Here is a 20149-nt window from a genome sequence, read left to right on the forward strand (position 1 = left end):
GAATAGTTATTTTCGTGGGGAAGGAGCTTTCTGCTCACGTACACGACCGGGTGTTCCTTACCCCGCTTTTCTTGTGACAATACGGCGCCCAGCCCCACCTCCGAGGCGTCGGTGTGGACCACGAAGGGCAAGGCGAAGTCTGGGGCAGCCAGTACCGGCTCCTGGCACAGGGCCCGTTTCAGGGACGTAAAGGCCACCTCCGCCTCCGGGCTCCAGGTGACCTTATCCAGCAGGCACTTCCGGGTGAGACTGTGCAAGGGTGCGGCCAGGGAGGCAAAACCAGGGACGAAGCGTTGATAATACCCAACCAGGCCTAGGAAGGATTTTACCTCTTTCTTGGACGAGGGGCGGGGCCAGGAGGCCACGGCGTCAACTTTCTCCTGTTGCGGCCGGACACACCCCCTTCCGATCCGGTAGCCCAGGTATGCGGCCTCCTCCAAACCGAGACGACACTTTTGGGGGTTGGCCTTCAGGCCTGCCTGGACGAGGGCCCGGAAGACTGCTCGCAGGTGCAAGAGGTGCCTCTCCCAGTCGGGGCTGTGGATGACAATATCATCGAGGTATGCTGCTGCGTACTCACGGTGGGGCCATAGCACCTGGTCCATCAGGCGCTGGAAGGTGGCTGGGGCGCCATGCACACCAAAGGGTAGCACGGTGTAGTGGTAGAGCCCGTCTGGGGTAGAGAAGGCAGTCTTCTCTTTCGCCCTCGTGGCCAGGGGTACCTGCCAGTACCCCTTCGTCAGGTCCAAGGTGGAGACAAACCGTGCCAGGCCCAGGCGGTCAATCAGCTCATCCACCCGCGGCATGGGGTAGGCGTCGAAGGTGGAGATCTCGTTGAGCCTGCGGAAGTCATTGCAAAGGCGCCATGTCCCGTTGGGCTTGGGCATCAGGACAATGGGACTGGACCAGGGTCTCCGGGACTCCTCTATCACTCCGAGCTCCAGCATGTCCTGCACCTCCTTCCGGATGGCCTCACGGCAGGCCTCTGGGATGCGGTATGGTCGCTGCCGTACACACTGGTCGGGGGGAGTGTGGATGTCATGCTGGATGAGAGCCGTACGACGATATCGCTGTTCTGCAGATGAAGAACCTGATGAGCTGTCTCTTTCTTTGCAGGTCTCTTTGCCGACTCTGCAGTTTTCTGTTTAGCTGTGAGTCTGTTGAGTGCAGGGTCACTTTTCTTAACTCTTTTACCGCTGCGCTTGCGCTTCCTCGTAAGCGGTTGGTGCATCTCAGGAGCCTCATTCTTGATGGCGATTGTGAGGTCTGTCATCCTGGTTCTGGGTGAGGCGGCGATGGATCCTAGCGTGCCCGCATTCTCCACCATATGTGGTAGGCCCGGGGGAAACAATGGGAAGTTCCGGTCAGGGCTGTACTCTTTAGCGCCGGGGCGCGTATTTATTCCACCGATAAACAGAAAAACAGGTCAAAACCAAACAGATGATTCCCCGGTGGTGGGGCGGCTCCTCGAGGGCTGGTCAGCCGGGCTGCGTGGATCCCTCGGGTTAGTCCTGCCGGTGGCCAAAAACAGGGTGTTAGGAAGATTGGTACGAAAGCGTGCAAACTACTAGGGCATCTGCATGCCATCAACACAACCACTCACTGTGTTCCTTCTCTCTGTCCAGCCTGGCCTTTTCACCTCTCCTTGCCGTGATTAGGTGATGGGACCCAGCTGGCTGGTAGCTGGGTTGGTCCTTGACGAGCTGATGAGGGTCAGGTGTGGCGAATGGCCTGTAGATTCCCTCCACCACAGATCCTCGCTGTCCAGGTTTCTGAAGTGGAGGGCAAGGTGTGCCTGTCCCAGCGTGACGCTCTCCACGGTGCTGAAGTGGCCGCGACCGGGTGCCTACCCGAGTCTTGCGGGCTCCCGTGGCAGGCCCGCGACGTCCCACCGGCGGGGGAATGCCACAACGCGCAAACACACGCACACACACACACACACACACACACACACACACACAGACAGAAAAGGCTTTCTAATTGTGGAGCTCAATGATATTAACCCCTGAGGTCGTGACTGGCTATCATTCAGAATGTCTAGGCTTCATCAGGATTAAGGGCTTGGGCTGATCTCTTACGAGAAGCTTCAGGCTGAAAGTCTTATTTATGGAATGTGCATGATGTTAAGCTCCATAAATTAGATCTGAGCCATTCAATTCATTAATTGTGTATATTGAGCAGCATACGATCTAACTAAGCGCTTGTTAGCAGTTCAAAGGGCAGCTGTAATATTTTATTGATATAAAATATCAATGCTCCATCCAGCCAAGATGCGAGTGCAGGCTGCAATAAAAGATATGTCCAATAATGTACATGCACACTTAGAGGAAAACATGAGGAGGCTGGGTTCACATGGATGGGGTTGCTCATGGGATTTGGAGTTCTAATCGAGAGTTCTCTTATAGATGGTGTTGCTTAAACTTTGATCCCATTTTTATGAGAGGGGATGATATAGGAGCGTGTGACTGACAGGTTTCCTGGATTTACTATATCTGCAGAGAAGGGTCTGCTAGAGGCATGGCTTTGGCTTGGCTTGGCGACGCTGTAAACACTCATCAATAATTCAAAAATGAACCTATCAATACTGGCCTGTTTTCGACTTGCTCTATCCCTCTCTCTCTCTCTCTCTCATACACTATATTTGCACCGCCACCCCCTCTATCCCCCTCTCTCTCTTTCTTTCTCAACTCCCTTCCCATCTCTCCCCCCCCCCCCCCCCCCTTCATAGATTGTATTAGTATTGATGTAGAATTGTTGATCACCAGCCTTGGCTGAATCATTATTCATTTTTATCGGGTAGAAGTATGTGAATGACATTATGCTTATTACTAGACACTAGACAGAGATGACATGCATTCTGATCCCTATTGATGAGCCCCATAAAAGCACTACAGAAGCACATCGTGGATTTATGACATGAGAAGTATTTAGAAATGAGTGATCACTTCAGAAAACCAATCTACTGAAGTGGACAAATGCAATAAAGAATGGATATATTTGACTTTTTAAAAACAGGTGATTTCAATTAAGTGCACCTTTCCAATTTGTACTGAAATTCTTGGAATGACAAGTTCCTTGTTCATACAGTAGAGCATCCAATCTAAGAGCAATTTAGTCTGAGTTTTAGACTGAGTTTCACTTTGACAGGAGCCTTTTGGCAAATATGACCCTTGAAATAAATATTAGGTGTTTCATAATGTGACCAAGTGCCAAAAAACAGTGATACTGTAAACCAGATCGGAAATCAATCATGATGATGAGAACATTATGAGAAGGACTGATTTCCATAGGGGGCACTTCACTCCTAATGGTTTATCCACGTTGCCATGGCAACACTGACTGAAGTGAAAATCTGCATGCATCTGTCAGCCAATCAGGCAAAATGTGCCTCACCTCCAGAGTAGGCCTATGTAAGAGGGTGTGCCTCACCTCCAGAGTAGGCCTATGTAAGAGGGTGTGCCTCACCTCCAGAGTAGGCCTATGTAAGAGGGTGTGCCTCACCTCCAGAGTAGGCCTATGCAAGAGGGCGTCAACCTTCATTCTGCTCCCCACAGTTCTCAGTGTGACTTTGTGTGGCTGTTGAAGATTAAAGATGCTAACTAGACTAATACAGTAGCCTACTGAGGTCACAGATTAAACAAATTGATCTCAGATAGATAGATTTAAAATCAATCAATCAATCAATCAAAGCTTTATTTGTATAGCGCATTTCATACCCAGAGGCATAGGCGATTTTACCCTCTGAGAGAAGTTGGGGCAACATTTTGATGTGAGAAAAAAAACAGTTCTGCCGTCCTGTCCCGTCCCATCTATTTACAAAGAATGCCAGTTGTGAACAGTATGCTAATAAGAAATACGTATGACAATTCAATATGCACAACACATCAAAATTCATCTAGACACCACAAGCATGTCGATATGACTTTATGACCGAGCACTCGGCCATTCCCAACATCACAACATCAAACTGCAACCGCCTGCTGGTGCTAGCTTCCTCGCCGATGGTGATGTTGCTAGTGCTAGTGCTAGCTTCGATAGCCTCTGGAGCACTTCTGCATTCGATTGCATCTGCTGCGGTGTCATTTGGAGTGGTAGCTTCTTCATTAGCATTGCCAGTTTTATTTTATTTTTTATGAAGAAGTGGTCAATTGTTTTTATAGCTCTTTTTTTTCTCGTCACGTGTGGTGTTGGGAGCCATATTATATGCATATGCATTTCATAGTTCAGGAGTCCAGAAACCTCATGGCTTGAGGGTAGCCTGAAGGTCTTGGAGCTGATGCTGGAGGTCTTGGAGCTGATGCTGGAGGTCTTGGAGCTGATGCTGGAGGTCTTGGAGCTGATGCTGGAGGTCTTGGAGCTGATGCTGGAGGTCTTGGAGCTGATGCTGGAGGTCTTGGAGCTGATGCTGGAGGTCTTGGAGCTGATGCTGGAGGTCTTGGAGCTGATGCTAGAGGTCTTGGAGCTGATGCTAGAGGTCTTGGAGCTGATGCTGGAGGTCTTGGAGCTGATGCTGGAGGTCTTGGAGGTCGGTATCTTCTGATTCAAATTGGGGACACGAGTGAAGGTGCAGGGGGATGTACAGTAGTCATTGTAATGAATGCTAACCAGTAAACCAAAATAAACAAAATTGTGCTAAAAACAGCCTACAGAGGAGAAACTCACATTGCATTGCTCTCTCTGGTACCATTTTGACTGTCAAGCACTGGTCTTGAATCCGGGTCACTGGTTTGCATGCACCGCACATTTATGCCTTCATCCACCTTCATTCTGGTTTGGTTTGTAGCATGGGTTGGGCAGGCTGTGAGGCAGACCTCTGGCCAACAGTGTAGAGTGCGATGGCTGGCTGGGACACAGACTTTCTGACACCAGACATTAAAGGAATGGGTCTGTTGGCAGAGGCTGGCTTGTTTGTAAATGATGTCTGCATCTGCCCAGGTTCAAACACTTCCGGCGGGCTAATTAATGGAGCTTCTAAAAGCCACACAATAAAATGAAAAGGCAATGCTTTACCCCGTTATTTACTGTTCCAATCATTTATCACACAAAAAAAGTTAGTCAGCCAGGAGATCGTAATCCAAAAGTTGAGACATAAACAGATGCCATGGACATTAACAAGCTTACAATTTATACAGCCAGGAAAGAAATATGCCAGTTTCTAGTGAACAGAACAGACTACTGAGAAGCTCATCGAGATAGAATCTCTCCTCATTCCAGAGTTGTGAAAATCCAGTCACCCAAGCAGCTTGACCCTCTCTGGGGTATCTTTAGCTGAGAGTGAACTGCCTCTACAATGAAATGAGTGAAAATTAATGATATAAGATGTTGGCGAAGGGGAAATGGGGTGGCGTGGTATTTACATTGCAAATAAAAACATGCTTTATCAGAAGCTTTTGAAGTTAACTCTCTCTCTCTCTCTGCTGGTGAGTCTTCAATGAACTAATAATTGCCTCAAAGGACAACCTCTGACTTCTAGAATATCTCCAAGTACTGTCAAGAGATTGCACTAGCTTGTTTGCATAATCAACTCTATACTATTTGTGTGATGCATAATTAGTCTTTCAATTTAGAATAGAATAGAATTTCCACTATGTTGTTATCGCACTGTACATGTTGACAGCTTTCTCTTGATATTATTATTTCAGAAATAAATGCAGACATGTACTGTAGCCTAATATTATTCAACTTAAAACTATAGCTTTTGCCTATACATACAATGCTTGTAGAGATTACCTTTAAACTGTAGTTTGTCTGATAGTCTTTTCACCTACACTGTCTACACAGAACTCACCGTCTTCCTTGTGTAGCCTACAGTATCTACACCTAACCTGACCTGGATGTCGTATGATGTTGTCTCCTTCACCTAAAGACTTTAAATTAATTCATCTGGTTCTCTGAATACTCACCACCCGCATAGCCCCTGATTAAAATTTGAGCTGATTTTGATGGAGCAATTCAAAATTCAATTTGACTTGAAAGGGGGCTATATTAATAAGGGGTATATTCATAAGTGTAAAATGATCAACAGATCACTTGTTAATAATGCCCCCTAGCAGTGGAAAATCAAATAAAGTTATGCAAATACATGTAAGGGTGATTGAGATTTCAGTAATGAGTTCCAAGGGGATGGAGGGAGGATACAGAGAGGAGATAGACACAGTCATGGAGGGCTGCTGTACATTCTCAGATGCTGTGATCCTCTGGTAGTATCAGCATGCTGCTAAACAGGGCTTACCTGATCCACTACCCTCCGAATCTCCATTTGGGTGGGGAACTGCACTGTTGTTCAGTGCCTGATTGGGGGAACTTCCAGACCGAAAATCATGTTTCAGAGCCAAGTCATCTATGGTATGCATCAAATAAACTGAAACTCCTCCAACTTCTCTCTCGGTTTTCTTTTTAACTCCATACCCCTTGGACTCCCCTACTGTATGTATGTAGCAAATGATTGGTTTGGCTGTGTTATTGACATATCCCTAGCAGTTGCCAGTTCCGGCAGTTGGCATCAGCTCTTGTCCAGGGACTGTATCTCCCTATTCTGAGATTGTGTGGTCCCTGAGCAGAGCATAAAGATGTACTCTACAGTCTCTTCATCTCAGATGTCCCTCCTGGGTTTCTGTAGAAGATCTGCCTGTTATTGCCTTTGTCTTTTTAATATTTGTTTACGAAAACACAACCATGCCAAACCCTAAAACAGTACAAGGAATAGACATCCAGCCAAAGCTATTGTTAAGATATAGAAGCACAACATCAGAATTATGTTGTGTGAAGTTGAAGACATATCCTGAATGGATGTTGCTATTTGGATATGATTTCCTGTACAGTGTGTGTTTATTCAAACCAGTTAAAATCCTAGTGGGTATTGAACACAACACTGGACCCTACCAACTGATCAATCACGAGAGGAAAATGTAGCATTAAGTTCTGGTAGTGTACAGCGTTCTGTTCTGCAGAGTAGCAGAGCAGTATGGAGTTTTGCAAAGCTTGCACATTTACTGTACATGAAAATACACTAATAAGCTATCCTTCATTGGCCAATGCTCTCCGAAGAGCAGTATTGCTGTATTAATGACTGCATACAGTGGGTGCTTAATGCTGAATCTAAACCAAGTCAATTACCTGAGCTCTTGTCCAACCTTAATGACCTTTTAAGGTCAGGGCTGAGCAGTCACTCCCTTCTTAGATGTAAGAGAAATTAATGTGATCATACTGCAAAACCGAGAGACATATGATAAATCATTTAGTAGCTGGAACAGGTGGTCTTCATACATATTTTAAAATCTAAAATATTTATAGGCCTGCCAAAAAACCAAGCACATGTCATTTGGTTTCCACAGACGGGTATTTTGCTCATTACAAGTAAATATTTCTCACCATATGGCTTAATTTGAATGATTAATATCCTAACGTCATTAGGCAAGGATGATGGGATGGGAGAGAGAGAGAGAGTGAAGAGGGAAAGATATGGGCTGTTTTCGAAACTGCATACTATACTAGTAGTATGTACTGATTTTGCCAAAATGCAGTATGCAGTATGCGAACAAAAAGAAAATCTGCAGTATGCGAAAAGTTCCCGGATGACGTACTGATTCAGGGAAAATTGCCAGTATGCATCAGAGCATACTTCGTGCCATACTGTTTCCCACAATGCAGAGCGCAGGAAACGTCATCGGCTACCGCTGGATTTTGAAGCGAAATCGCCTCAGCCAAAGAAAGTTGACACAATTGTAAATTAAAGGAGAATGCTCGTTTTTGACAACCTGGACCTTATTTGGTGTAATTCGGAGGCCTGTAGAAGAAATTTAAAATCCAGCGCGAGCCAAGTATATCCATGTAATGGCGGCGGACGGGGCACTGAGAATGCAGCTTCTAAAAAAATTATTTTCTGCCGCGAAACGGTTGTTTTCATCAATCTGTCTTTATGAATCGCTAGTTGTGCTTACATAGAGCGAGGGCTTGTGGTTTTTCACATGCCTCTGTAATATGATCTTTAGAAACGTCTTTAGAAACCAAATAGCTTCCACACTTGCTCCAGTACGCATGCGCACAGCACATTACAAGTCGGATAGCCCCCGATACCTCCCGCTTCTGCTCGGATACTGTACGGCCGGCTTTTCATTGGAACGCGGAAGTAAACAATCACTGACGAAAACGGCTGCGTTGTTTCCAAGCCCCCAGGGTTCGAACTCAAAAGTGAAGGCCTTTTGAACCCATGGATGTATTAATAGAACTGGATAGGGTCACTCCATTCACTGACTGCTCCAAAGAGTGAAGCCCTATTGAACCGCCCCATCTTTGAAAAAAACGCGTCACTGATACCTTTGACGTGCGCAGTCAAAGGTATCAATGATGCGTTCTTGTAGTCAACCAACAGATTGCGTTCAGGGCTCTCCCCGCTCTGAGTTAGCGATGAAAAGCGGCTTGCTGATTAATCTACTTTCGTCAAATATATCTATTGGAAAACATATTTTTTTATCCAGGCATCTTAGTTTTAACAGTATAATTGTGACTGAACATGTTTTGTTTGCTAGTAGGTGGTATTCATTCTGTTCACAACAACGCGATGGGCAGCCAGGCGAAATAGCTCCAGGGGACCTGGTCCCAGGTGAGTTGAACAGCTGTCCACCCAGAGACGGGATCTCTCGTTGTGGCATGAAGTTCGTGGCTAACCCGCCGAGCTCCAAACCACTGAGCCAATTTAAGTTGTTGAATGTACTGATTTCTTGATCCTATTTCTTATTTGATGTATGATGAATTGATGGAGTTGAAGTTCAGGAAACTTATGAATTGAATTATGAATTATTGTTAAATGTTGTGGTTTGGATCCAAATGATTTACTGACTAAGGTGTTAATTGTCAGCTGTTGGAGTGCAATGAGCAGTCCCTGATCGCATCTCTTACTAGTTAAGCAGGTGACTGCAGCACCTGGGCTAGTTCATTGTTTGGCTATTGGGGACGGTGGTGCTCAGGTTCTGCTCTATTGGGGCCGGTGGTGTTCAGGTTCTGCTCTATTGGGGCCGGTGGTGGTGTTCAGGTTCAGGCTCTATTGGGGACGGTGGTGGTGTTCAGGTTCTGCTCTATTGGGGCCGGTGGTGGTGTTCAGGTTCTGCTCTATTGGGGACGGTGGTGTTCAGGTTCAGGCTCTATTGGGGACGGTGGTGTTCAGGTTCTGCTCTATTGGGGACGGTGGTGCTCAGGTTCATGCTCTATTGGGCCGGTGGTGGTGTTCAGGTTCAGGCTCTATTGGGGACGGTGGTGTTCAGGTTCATGCTCTATTGGGCCGGTGGTGTTCAGGTTCATGCTCTATTGGGGACGGTGGTGTTCAGGTTCAGGCTCTATTGGGGCCGGTGGTGTTCAGGTTCATGCTCTATTGGGGCCGGTGGTGCCCAGGTTCATGCTCTATTGGGGACGGTGGTGCTCAGGTTCAGGCTCTATTGGGGCCGGTGGTGCTCAGGTTCTGCTCTATTGGGGCCGGTGGTGCTCAGGTTCTGCTCTATTGGGGACGGTGGTGCTCAGGTTCTGCTCTATTGGGGCCGGTGGTGCTCAGGTTCAGGCTCTATTGGGGACGGTGGTGCTCAGGTTCTGCTCTATTGGGGCCGGTGGTGGTGTTCAGGTTCTGCTCTATTGGGGACGGTGGTGTTCAGGTTCATGCTCTATTGGGGACGGTGGTGTTCAGGTTCATGCTCTATTGGGGCCGGTGGTGTTCAGGTTCATGCTCTATTGGGGCCGGTGGTGCTCAGGTTCATGCTCTATTGGGGCCGGTGGTGGTGTTCAGGTTCATGCTCTATTGGGGCCGGTGGTGTTCAGGTTCATGCTCTATTGGGGCCGGTGGTGTTCAGGTTCATGCTCGCAGCCATACAGTTTTAGACCGCTGCTAACCTTTGTATTTTTTGTTGGAGAGCTTTGGGCTCGATCGCAAACTTCTGCCAGGCGGTAAGAATGATTTGAGTTGGAAATTGTTGACTATCAATGTGTTTGGCTAGTGGAAGCAACCATTTTAAATAAAGACAGGGTCATTGTTCTATTGAAAGGTTATGAGCCCATTTGAAGAATCCACTTCAAGATGACAAAGACACAATGTCCTGAAGGTGATGGGCGTCTCAAGAAGTGGCAGAGATGCACACAGTAGCGCCAGAGGCTGTGTTGTCCAGAAACAGATGATTTGCTGGGATAGAATGTAAATCAAAACAAATATAGAGATTGGCATCTATTGAGTTGGCACTAGGAAGAGTGAGTAAGTAAAACCACCGCCTGTACCTTTCAAAGCTGTGCCAACGATGGCTCTCTCAACCTCATCTCCATATCTCCAACAGGACGGCTGCTGTTGCTGCTGCAGGGGTGTGTGTGTGTGTGTGTCTGTGTGTGTGCGTGTGTGTGCTCCCACCTACCTGTCTGTTCCTTTTGCACACTCCTTGTGCCTGAGTACCTGCCACGGACCCCACCTCCTCCTGTCCTCTCTTTTCAAAAGCATCTCCCCTCCCATCAAATCTCCTCTTTTCATTCCCTCTCTTTTTTTCTTCATTCTGGAATATTGGAAGATATTACCTCTCAAGGATGTCCTCGATTCCCTGCTTATCACCATAGGGACTGTAGTCGTGGAGATAATGAGGCCTGATTTATATTTCAAAGGCTCTCCAGCATGGAGAGCAGCAGATGATGAGAGGCCACGATAAGAAGAGAGGGAGGGGACCAGGGAGGGAAGGAGGAGGGGAAGACAAAAGGTGAAGATTATTTTGAAATCATTTAACACCCATTTATTCACAATGTGGTCAAATTAGATAAACAGTACAGTGTTTTGATGACAACACTTTAGATAATGATTGACATAATATATTGATGGTAACCTAATCGCACGAGCATATTCAAAGACACAAGGCCCCTGTGATAAAATGTGCCCGATAATTGTGATAAGACTGATTAGGAGGATTGGGCCATTGTTCTCTCTCTGCTGCACAGACAATAGACCTGTGTGTTCAGAGCATCCCAGTGATCAGGAACGTGGACAGGCTGTCCTTCCCTGTGATGGACAGGCAGTGATTGGTGTCGCTCTTCTTGATTTGCAATGAGAGAGAAGGGATCTACTGCTCCCATCAGGACAGGCCGACGGTGATTAAAATGCCATATTGAGACAGTCAGGCTGAGACAGTCAAAGATTGGGACAGTCAGATTGAAGAGTTTGTTTTGCCCAAGCAGAGATGATGAGGCAAGGTCACTTCTGTTTTACCGCTCATTCTCTCTCTCTCTCTCTCTCTCTCTCTCTCTCTCTCTCTCTCCCTCTCTGTCTTTCTTTCTCAACATCATTATGCAGTACATAGTGTGCAATAATCTTTATTCATAATCATGAAAATATTTCACAGAAAGGCCCCCTTGTTGAAATGACTGATGACTAAGCATTATAGCTACCCGAATGATTATAAATGATATCCCTGTTCTCTGCTTAACTCATACAAATGTACGCACAAATGCATCATGACAGCATTATGAAAGAGGACAGGTCAATCCCAATATGTAAATGTGTATGGTATATTGCAGAGGCCCTTCTAGCACAGACAGAGACTGCGTATCTGTGCCTGATGGTAGAGAGCCTGTGGCTTTGTCTGTGTGTGTCTGGAAACTCTAGTGCCACCAAGCACCCCTGTAATCTGCCATCTGGCCCCATTCTGTCACCTCCACTGTACGGTAGCTCCTGCCACAAAACACCCACAATCTGCACAGAATCAATCACACCTCCGAGTGTAAGTATAGTACAGCCACAGAGACAATACTTTTAATGTGGAAACTATTGTATGATCCCACCGGGTACTGTACCTCTGTACCAACAACCATGTAAACAGTGCTGCATCATCATTTAGGATGAAAATGTAGGTAAGGTAATCTACAGTCCAACAGAGGCTACAGCGTGGGGATGCAGTCCATTTCCGTGGTGTACTATAGAACACAGTACCTGTTGCAACTGTGATTTGGAGCAATGAGCAGCCAGCTTCGCCAAATGTCACATTTGGACCCCAGGTATCCCCGTTGGGCTAATGATGGATGCACAAGTTGCAGAAACAGGTTCGATTCCAAGTCGTTCATATTGTTCCTAGGTGGGTAGACACAGTCCCTTCAGGTAAGTAGCTTGTCATCTCTTGCCTCTGTGATGTGAAGCCCTCTCTACCTCTACCTGTCTCAACAGGCACGTTCATAATCGGACAGCTAGAACAAAGGCCCACTCTGTGCCCCAACAAACATCAAATATGCAGATTGAAGTCTGCTTGCTCCGATGTTGCGGGGGTGATTGGCACACATGGACCCAGACCTATCCCCCGCTCTGGCAGGATAAACCTCAGTTTCAACTGCATGTCACTGTGCATGTGTGTGTCACTGTGTGTGTGTGTGTTTGTGTGTGTGTGTGACAGGCTGGAACAGTGGCCCCAGACATGACTGTGGGTGGCAGACATCAATATTACAGTCATAGTACTACAGAGGAAGGGCTGAGGTTGGAGCGTTGAATCAAATAAAAGTTGCATTAATATGGAAATATACTGCAGAAATATACTATTTTCATGTCCTATTGACTATTTTCTTGGGATCATCTACAGTACTGTCCATGTAAGAGAGGGACGTTTTCCAAACTACCCTGAGCCAGTTTGTGGTGCCAAAAAAGCAGTTAGGATGGAGCGATATTCATGTGCCATGCAGATTGAACTGAATGAAGAATCCTTTTTTTGCAGTTCACCCTCGCTGAGTAATGAGAGCATGTTCTGTGGTAAAGCTCGGGCGCCGGTGCGCTAGCTACCATGATAGCACAGGATTAGCCTACTTTCATTTGAGACGTTAAAGCAAACCACAGGGACTTGACATTTGTAATATTCCCCAGACGCGTGAGTAAAACTGGAATAAATCCCACCAGATCTTAAATAATCTTTCGCTGTTAATTTGCTTATGGATCCAATACACGATACACAGGTTTGGCATTCGCAGCAGATATTTGTCTGGAAATCACATCTTGGGTCATGTGATCTCTTTCAGACAGCATGTGTTGATGGTGCAGGTTTTGATTCCATCTGTCTGTGATATGGAAATCAAATGATTCACTTCATGTCTGAGCTGTTGAGGCAGGATCCATTCACCAATTTTGAGCTTCATGTTTCTTTGAAAAAAACAGTGGAGGAAAACAAAATCCGACTTTTTGAAAATTTGTAAAATGTTTCACTGCAGTTACTTCTTTCTCAAATATTCAGTTTAAGACACAGAATAAGAAAATTGCAGACTGAATGAAAATATCTCAATTAAACAATTCCATTTCAGAGACTAACTTTGAAATGAACACAAATACTTAAGCCTCACTTCCCAAAGAGGAGACATGGATACACACACCCATACCATAACAGTGCACTGAGAGAGACACCAGTGTAGAAGAGATGAGACTCATTTGACCTCTCACACATCAGTGTTCAAGTAATAAAAATGAAGTTAAAAATGAGCAAATTTAGCTAATTTCCCTGTATAGTCAGGGTCTCAAGCTTAACCTTCATTTATTAAAGGCCCTACGAGGAGTTTCGGAAGCGGAAGTGTTTTCCGCCCAAAAAGACCACATTTCCCATGAGCCTCCCCGTGCGTCGTAAAACTTATCTACCTGAGCCGGGTGTTTTGAAGACGGAACGATGACCACCGACGAGGTAATTACATAGGTCTTACTAGTAACGTTACTTTTGCCTCACCGTGGGTCAGTTAGCACGCCAGGCCGCTGGGAAAACTGCCGGTGCTCCCGATGGCCAGTCCGCCCCTGAGACGGCTGTCCCCTGTTGGCTAGTTGGATATCCTGGTCGGGTGCTGGCTAGGGCTGGCTAGCAGTGGCTAGCCGCAGCAATGTTCTCTCACTTGTTTTGGCAGTAGGTACTACAGATTATGAGGAAATAGTAGGAATCAATTGTATCCTTGCAGTATTAATTCAAGAGCTTTTGTCCAGAAAACATAATCATGCCTGAATGTCAAACAGCTCTTTAAGCATCTGGTTGGATAGGCTACTGTATAGGGATAATATCCTGCTTTCCATTATGGGAGTGAACGGGAAGTCAAATGCAAAAGTTTGCAAGGTTACCAAGGTACCAGGTTGTCATTAATCACTGAGATTGATGCAAACGTCCTCACATGCAACATGTTTCTTAACACGTATTTTAACATTGGTATTCAGTGTTAATGGTCTAAGTCAAAGCAGTCATTAAAACTTGAGAGGTAAACAATCCAGGGATATTTGTATAGCATTTTTCATTTTCTCTGTATTGTAGAATACCACTTCAGACTTTCTGATGTGCAGATTTTTCATTGTCAGATATGTGTTTAAGCATTTGTGAAATATTGAATGTCATAGTTCATTGATCTCTCTACAACAAATGGCAAATATTTGGGAAGCATTTTGAGTATTGAATTGATCAGCTTCTCTAATTCACCTCCAACTCCACTTCCAGGGATAGTTAGAATTAAGTTAGTACAGTTAGTATTTTTATTTGGCATTATGACGGTGACAATTTCTCAAATACAAGTTGCACAGTGTCTCTGCCTGTTTCTCAGTCTTTCCCTCATTTGTTAGTCTCACTCTGTTTTTATGTTTCTCATCTCAATATCTCTTCATCAATCAGTTTCACTCTTGCTAGGTTTATTTTCTTCATTCCCTTCCCTTCTTCCTTTATAATAAATGATAAATGGACTGCACTTATATAGCGCTTTACAATGGCCTCTCATTCACCCATTCACACACCAATGGCGGCAGCTGCCATGCAAGGTGCTAACCTGCTCATTGGGAGCAATTTGGGGCTCAGTGTCTTGCCCAAGGACACTTCGACATGTGGACAGGAGGAGGTGGGATTCGAACCGCCGACCCTACAATCATTGGACGACCCGCTCTACCACTGAGCCACAGCCGCCCCTTTACCATCTTCTATTCTGTTTTTCATCTTCCCTTAATTTCCACCTCTTTTTTATCTGTCTCTCTCTCCCTCTCCTCTCTCTAGAGTATCTTAAAATAGGAGGGTGTCTGCATTGTCATTGGGCGAAGATAAAGTGCATTTTCCTCGGTTCTGTCTGAGCAGCTCCAACCCAGAGCAGCAGCTCACCTCCCCCCGGACTCTGTGCTAGTGGAGCAGACAGAGTCAGAGAGCTTGCGTGCAGCAGCCTATTATTCCATCATGCTTCCCTTTTGTTACAGATAAGAACTGCTCTGGTTTATTCTTCCTTATTTTCTCTCTTATTTCCTCCCCCCCCCCATTCATCCACAGACATAAATAAAAGACAGAATGGAAGAAAAGAGAGGAGCCTCTTTTTCAGAGCTTGGGAAAGGCAACCAATCGATTCCATTTTAACTTTTTGGGAGGATAGAGAAAGCAGTGGGAATCAGATCCACCCCCCAGGAAGACCTTTGGGCTGTGAAGCCATTCGGCATAGTGGCCAAGCTTGGTATTGCAAGTCACGTGACAATTTGGGCCCCCAAATATTTATTTTTCCATAGACATACAGGTACATGGGGAATGAAACAGTTGGGGAAAGAAACGCAATACGCATTTCGTACATATTTTGCACATACAAACACCAGCAGCAACATGTCCACAGATAGAAGTTGACAGTACGTGTGACTGATTTAATGAGACACAAACAAGACAGAAGTGTTAATAAACCATATATTACTACAGCTTTCACTTATTGTTGATGCGCAGAGCAGCCATCTTGATTTGAGGTCAGAGATCTGGTCAGGTCAGGGTAGGTGAGGTTCCCCTGAATTTCTGAGGCAGAAATCCCAGTTTCAGTTGACATTTCTGCCTGTGAAAATCTCTTCACAGTGCAGATGGAGTGCACCATTACACAGAATGCGGGGTGAGACGCCAAGTCTGGTCTATCTCTCTCTCTCTCTCTCTCTCTCTCTTTCTCTCCCTCTTAAATGCAGCAATGTCTACAGTGAAAGTACTTTAACCCAGTATCTGTCGATCCTGCAAAGTGCAAAGTCACAATCTCCTGTGTAGAGACTGAGTTCGCTGCAAAACAAAACAAATCTCCTTCTCTTATTTGCAACCATCCCTTTTTTTAATCAAGATTTTATATGCCTTATTTAAGACTCATGCATATTGTAAGAGGCCTGTACGGTAGACTTTTATGAGTTTTATAAGACCAAGTGATGAAAGTGTGAGTAATGTGCGACCACAGCTCTCTCTCTCTCACTGGCTATGGTATGGGTATTGACGACTATTACATTTGTATTGACTAAATGCTGACTGTGCAGAGGCCAGTTAATCACTAAATGAAAGTATTGAACTCCTGCAGTGAGCATCTTTGGTAAAGGGTAAAACTCTTTCAGCCTGATCCAATCATATCCCACCAGGAAATCAAAGGCCTTTCCCAGGAATCACTCCTGATTGGTTTAGAAATCAGTTTGTCCTGGAAAAGACAAGTGCTGCGATGCTGAGGCAGAATGATCCTATAGCGCTGATAAAGGCTCCATCATCTCCCTGTTCTCCTGATTGAAGAATGAGCCACACTATGGGGAGACAGGTTTACGATTCAGATGTATTTGTCATGTGTAAATGTACAGTGTACAATATAAAGTGACATGTTGCAGTCTGCTTCATTATGTGCTCCCAAGATTACAAATAATTACAAATCTCTCTCTAGGTCGTCCTCGGACGAGCCAATCTATCGGCGTTCCAGTCTTCCCGATCCTCCATACATACACAAATACACAATTTACAAATAACACAAAGATATACAAAATACTTAAATTGGGATGGTGTGTGTGTGTGCCTTGGTAGCATTCTGTCCCACCCACCTGCAACATTGACAGTAGGTGCGTTTCCATAAAGCCTTTATGCACATTTTGAAGCATATATCGCATTAGAAATTCGCATCGCATTTTATGGAAACAGCAAAATTCGAATAAACTTTCTTTAATTCGCTAAAAAGTTTGTACGCTTGCTTGAGGTGGTTTTTGCCATTTGCGAATCAGAGCTAATGCGAAACATGTTAAATGGAAACAGATTTACTGAATAAAACTCTGATGTAGCGAACATTCAACTCACTACATCTGCGTTGGCTTGGAGGTGTTTCTCAGGACATCTATTGAAAATAGAAACACAGGGATTAAAGAAAAAAAGTATTTTGGCTGAAATCAAGCCACATTCTTATTTGAGCCTACACTTTATATTTAGTTTATCACTTGTAGCGACTGAGAACGTTAATCCCTGTAAACATTACATTTACACAATAGGCTATCATACGGGTAGAGCCATTTGTTTTTCAAGTTTACTAACAAGGTAACCAACAAATTGGATGTGGTGAACACAGCTGCGTCGTGCGCACTGCTGGGTGATCCAACACAAATATCCCTGATTAGGAACTGATCATCCGCAAACAATATGGAGGGCCACCCTTTTCGATTTACATAATCCCAGTATCCATCGGATGGGGGAAGGATGGGGATATGGGTCCTGTCCAGTGCACCTGTGGCACAAGGTGCGCTGTGGAGTTGCGGTGAGCTATTGCCTGTGCCTCAGCCACGTCGGGCAATTTGACGAATTGGCTCAACATCTTGAAACTCACACCGCGCACACACAGCGGTGAACGGTTGTCTTGCTGACACCAAATGTCTCTGCCACAACCCTGTATTCTGCACAAGTGGCTAACTTGTACAACGCAATGGCAATGCGTTTTCAGCTATCTGATGTTTAAAGAGACCAGCTCCTTGTTTGTTTACCTCAGCTCAGGGATTTTTGAAGAGCCCGCTTGTTCACATTTAGTTATACTCTGACGAAATCATGCTTTACATAGCCTAGTTAATTCGCTCAAAACAGTTTATGGAAACGCACAAGATTCGCTTTTTTTTTTTTTTTTGCGAACTTTCAAAGGTTTGCTTAAAATCCGCATTGCTTTTTATGGAAACACGGCTAATGACACCCAATTTTGCATTGGTCTGGCCTCTGCTGTATTTGGAAGGCTCAAATTGAGGGTCTCCTCAAAGCAGCTGTGTACAAAGCAGTGTGCCATTCCACACTGCTGTATGGTTCGGAAATCTGGACCCCATACCAGAGGCCCATACGAACCCTAGAGGCCTTCCACATCTGCTGCCTGCAAAGGATCCTGGGTGTGTCCTGGGAACACAGGGTTCATATGTGGAACTGACTGGACCCACACACCCAGCATTGCAGTGCTTCTCGTGCAAAAACGTGTGCTGAGTCAAAATATTTCAAAATCCCTTAAATGTCAAAAGTCCAAGTAACTCGAGGTAAATTTGAAAAAGGGGGTCCAAGGCACATCTGTTCAGTTGCAGTTCATTTATTGTAGGTAAAGAAAACACAACCTTGACTCCACACCAAAACCATCCAGCGATTGCAATATGTCCAAAACAGTGCTGCCCGGGTTCTCACCTAAACCCGAAAGTCAGAACACATCACCCCCGTCCTTCACTCCCTCCACTGGCTTCCCATCAACCAACGCATCACCTTCAAGCTCCTCCTCCTGGTATTCAAAGCAATCAACCACACTGGTCCCACCTGCCTCCAAGAACTCATTTCCCCCAAGCCCCCATCTAGGTCCCTCCGGTCAGACAGCGAACTGAACATGCTAGCTGTCCCCTGCACCAAGCTGGCAACAATGGTGACCGTGCCTTCTCCACCCTGGGGCCACGCCTGTGGAACCAGCTCCCAGGAAACATCCTCCACCCTGGGGCCACGCCTGTGGAACCAGCACCCAGGAAACATCCGGGCCTCAGAGCCTTCTCCACCCTGGGGCCACGCCTGTGGAAGCAGCTCCCAGGAAACATCCTCCACCCTGGGGCCACGCCTGTGGAACCAGCTCCCAGGAATCATCCAGGCCTCAGAGCCTTCTCCACCCTGGGGCCACGCCTGTGGAAGCAGCTCCCAGGAAACATCCTCCACCCTGGGGCCACGCCTGTGGAACCAGCTCCCAGGAAACATCCTCCACCCTGGGGCCACGCCTGTGGAACCAGCTCCCAGGAAACATCCTCCACCCTGGGGCCACGCCTGTGGAACCAGCTCCCAGGAAACATCCTCCACCCTGGGGCCACGCCTGTGGAACGCGCTCCCAGGAGTCATCCAGGCCTCAGAGCCTTCTCCACCCTGGGGCCACGCCTGTGGAACCAGCTCCCAGGAAACATCCGGGCCTCAGAATCATCACTGTATTTAAATCTAGTCTAAAAATGCACTTGTTCCGTGCCGCCGTCTACTAGATTAGTATTATTATTAGATGTATTTTATTTCATATTTAATATTTGTCATTAATCCTTTTAATTATGTTAAATTATTTTAGCCAGTTATTGCCCTTTATGTTTTTTAGTTTTTTTTACTGCACTCTGTGAAGCACCTTGAGATTTATCCTGCATTTTAAAGTGTGCAATATAAATAAAATTCATTATTATTATTATTAAAGATTAAAAGACCAACGCGTTTCAGCAAAAGTGCCTTCGTCAGGGTCTATCTCTCATAGACCAACGCGTTTCTGCAAAAGTGCCTTCGTCAGGGTCTATCTCTCATAGACCAACGCGTTTCTGCAAAAGTGCCTTCGTCAGGGTCTATCTCTCATCTATAACCCAGATGCTCAACAGTAATGTTCAAAGTTCAGCCATAGATTAGCCCCACATCGATTCTGACAACTTTAGCTCCTTCTAATTTCCTGAAGTAGTTCTTAGCATACTTAAGCATAATCCTAAAATTGTTAAGATAAACTAGGGAAGGACATAGAGGGGTTGATTTATTACATGATGTTCTGAATTGAGTCTTAAATACTAGATATGATTGTGATTGGTAGGAATTGTGTTTGTGTGTTAGTGTGTGTGTGTATGTGCGTGTTAGTGTGTGTGTGTATGTGTGTGTGTAAAGGCCATTGCAGAAGTTGGATCCCTCAGGGATTTAACCTTTAGCTTTCAAATGGACAAAAAAAACAACCTCATTTTGATAGGATTGGGAAAACATTCATTTAAGCTATCTCAGTAAGAAAAAGCAGCAGGGCAAAACACTGGCCAAGCAAAGTGAAAAGGCAGACTATTCAATTTCCTCCCTCCATGTCTTAAGGCTATATAGGCTGTAGCAGCAATGCTGAACACTGCACATTTTACGGCTCTCTCCGTCCGTGCCGGTCCAAAAGGCCAGCCAGTAAAAACTCTGCAGCCGTA

Source organism: Borostomias antarcticus (genome assembly GCF_949987555.1).
Source record: "Borostomias antarcticus genome assembly, chromosome: 14".
NCBI lineage: Eukaryota > Metazoa > Chordata > Actinopteri > Stomiiformes > Stomiidae > Borostomias > Borostomias antarcticus.